The sequence below is a fragment of the Corylus avellana genome, chromosome 5 (genome assembly GCF_965113065.1).
Source record: "Corylus avellana chromosome 5, dhCorAvel1.hap1.2, whole genome shotgun sequence".
In the NCBI taxonomy this organism is placed as follows: Eukaryota; Viridiplantae; Streptophyta; class Magnoliopsida; order Fagales; family Betulaceae; genus Corylus; species Corylus avellana.
This window is the reverse complement of record NC_142494.1, coordinates 5,484,064-5,487,745: the sequence shown is the minus strand read 5'-3', so window position 1 is coordinate 5,487,745 and position 3,682 is coordinate 5,484,064.

Sequence of the window (3,682 nt, the reverse complement as noted above, 5' to 3'; positions counted from 1 at the left end):
AATATTGAAACTTTCACATCATAAGGGAGAAAAACGTGTATATTTGGATACCCCTTTTGGAGCTAGTCAAGCATGGCCTCAGGATGCAACTAATTCGTTCACATTTGTGTTTTGTGTTTAACCCTAGACATTTTCACTTTCTTTTTAACTTAACCTATTCCAAAATTTTTGCGAAAGAGTGGTTATATTCCAAACTTTTTAATGCCTACTTTCTATTGGAGTTCATTTAAGAATTTGCAAGCCAAAGATGTGTTTTTTTAAAAAATAGTTGAAAGTTCCTCATTTGGGAGTGCATTTTAAATAAAATGGCGTTATGTAGCATACAAAAATCATAATTCGACACCCAAGCCGTAGGTTGAAAGAAGCAAGGTGGGTGCTCTACATTTGGACAATTTCATTTCTTTTTTGTTAATTTTCGGTCACCTTATGATGTATTGCTTGTCATGGTTTGTTCAGATTTTTCTTCTTTCTCTTCCTTTACAGCAGACAATAAAGGGGACCACATGTGACATGCATTACAACAAGGGGGACCACAGAACAAAGGGGAGGCAGAATGCAAAATTGTAAACCAATAAGCAGACAATATACACAGCAACCAATAACTTTCAATTTTTAACCAAAAAAAAAATTTATACTAAAAACAACGGCTGTGCTGCAGACAAGGCAAAAATATTCTAAACATAGGGACCCATATCACTTTTGGACACTATAAAGCGAATTCTCCTTCACACTTAATCAGAACATCAATACATATACAAAACAACCAAACCCATTCTCCACAAAATGTTCTGCAAAACAACCAAACCCATTCTCCAGAAAAATCTTCTACAAACAAACCAAACCCATTCTCCACAAAATCTTCAACAAAACAACCAAACCCATAGGAAAAACTCAATCGGGAAAGTGGGCTACCTTCGGGATGACGGGACCGGATGCGTGAATGGGACTGCGACGACCGGCCGGAACCGTGCGCGGGGCTGGGTGGGGGCTGCGTGACCGGGGGATGGCTACGATCGGGCGGCGCAGCGTGCGAGGGGGGCTGCGTGGGGGCTGCGTGACCGGGGGATGGCTACGATCGGGCGGCGCCGCGTGCGAGGGGGGCTGCGTGACCGGGGGATGGCTACGATCGGGCGACGCACCGTGCGGTGGGGCTGCGTGAACGGGGAAGCCGAGAATCGGGCGGGGCAAGGGAACGGGTGAGATGCGTGAGCGTGAGCGTGAGCGTGAAGGAGAAGGAGGCCAAACTGTTACCTATAAACCTAAGCAAAACGGCGCCGTTTTGCTTAGGGTTCCTTAACCATAAGCAAAACGGCGCCGTTTTGCTCCAGCTTTAAAAAAAAAAAAAAAAAAAATGCCATAAGGGCGATTTCGTAACTTAACCCTAATAAAACGGCGTCGTTTCGAGGTTTCCGTCCAGACTAACGGTTTTGACTAACGGAGTGGCCAAAATGCAAAATTTTGGTAGTTTGGGGGGCTACTTTATGAGTTTTGGAACATCAGGGGGCTAAATCGCAAACGACTGGTAGTTTGGGAGGCTTTTTTATATTTTTCCCATAAATTATTTAGCGTTAATTATTTAATGATACATTGCACAGCACATGCCAGATTTAGAAACGTCATGTTTATTCATTCACTCGAATGTAGAGTGTAGGTAGATGTACATATCATGTGGGTCTAGCAATTACGGACGGTTGGCATGCAAATTTTGGAAGAGAGGCCATCTTTTAGTCTTCGAAGACCATTAACTCTTTTAAGTCTGTGGGGGTGGAAAAACAGAGTGCAGTTGTCGGAGGCCACAGAATCATAATAACATGTTCCTTCTTGGAAGGAGATGATGATGAGGACAAGAATTAAAGTTGAAAGACCTTGACCATTGCCTATTCCGCCAGCCACATACTCCCTCACCAAGTGGACACAAATTAATTGCTGTGCTTTAGAGAATTAGAGGTGCTGGATCCAAGAGTCCCAGAAAGATTCGATGCATTAACAAGCTTAATTACAGTTTAATTGCATCAAATTCGATGATCCTAAAAGTTAGTCAGTTTACCAAACAAAAATGAGCAGAACAAAACAGAGGTCACTTTACAAAATTCCACATAATCTTGTTTTATGTTCTAAGAAGTACTAGAGGGATGGAAGTCTTAAGACTGGTTATCCCTTGGACCATTTAAAAAGGTGCAGTGGACAATCTTGGATGACCTTCACATCGTTTGCCAGGTTACCTTTTCAAGCATTCACCTTACTCTAAGAAACTTCTCGTTTTTTTTAGCAAGAAATTACCAAAAAGTGCTTAATCTTCTAGAATTGCATGCCAATTTTATCTAGGTCGAGATCCGATGCTTCTTTCATAACTATAAGAGTTGCTTTCGCTTCATTGACTGTAGGATGCTTTTGAAGGTTTTATTTTTTTGGTCGGAGCAAAGAGGACCTTTCCATTCGAGCCTCTGTGTGATAAGCATCTTCTAATTTAATACGAAAATTTATTTTTAATAGGAACCCAATGCACTATTATTTAAAAGAAATAAATAAATATTTATTTTTTTATATGAAATAAGAATAGAAAATAGAAAAATAAAAACAAAAAATTCACCAATAATTAATATCAAAGAAATAATGACATATTATGGAAGTGAATTTTTGGGAAATAACTTTTTTCTATTTTATATGTAGGGTCAATAGTATCGCCCCAAAATTTATTTATTTATTTATTTTTTTTTAATTTTTCAGGGGTCAATAGCGGTAACCCCATAAAGGTCGCCGTTGCTATAGACCAGCTAATGACCTTTTTAATTATTATTATTTTTTTATTTTTCTCTTCTCAATAGCGGCGACCCAATAGTCGCCGCTAATGACATTTTTAACTTTTTTTTTTTCTTCTTCTCAATAGCGGCAACTCCATAGTCGCCGCTATTGACCCCTTATCAGTGGCGCCCTTTAGAGTTGCCGCTGTTTTAGACCAAATAGCGGCGACAATAAGTCACTTTTAATAACTTTTTTAATTATTATTATTTTTTTTATTTACTTTTCTCTTCTCAATAGCGGCAACCTCATAGTCGCCGCTATTGACCCCTCATCAGCGGCGACCTTGAGTCGCCTCTGTTTTAGATCAAATAGCGGCGACATTCTGCTAATGACCTTTTTAATTATTATTATTTTTTATTTTTCTCCTCTCAATAGCAGCGACCCCATAGTCGCCGCTATTGATCTCTCATCAGTGGCGACCTTTAGAGTTGCCGCTGTTTTAATTAGACCAAATAGCGTTGACATTAAGTTGCCGCTAATGACCATTTGAATTATTATTATTTTTTTATTTTTCTCTTCTCAATAGCGGCGACCCCATAGTCGCTGCTATTGACCCTTCATTAGTGGCCGCGCCGTTGTCGCCACTAATTAAAGTTTTTCAGAGTAAATTCTCTATTTACTTATTTGATCCAATTAGGGTTTTTCCAACAATCCTATTTGATGCCAAGTAAAACTAAGATTGTTCTGATATACAAATGTTATATTAAAACATACATGGAATATACAAGTGCTATATGTCTATTGTAGAATTAATATAAAAGCAATATGTCTCTGCTAATGAAATAAGTTGGCATGTTGCACCTATATGTCTCCGGAGTATGCATTAAATGGAATTTGCTCAGTTCATTCCAATATTTTTAGTTTTAGTGTAGTTCTACTT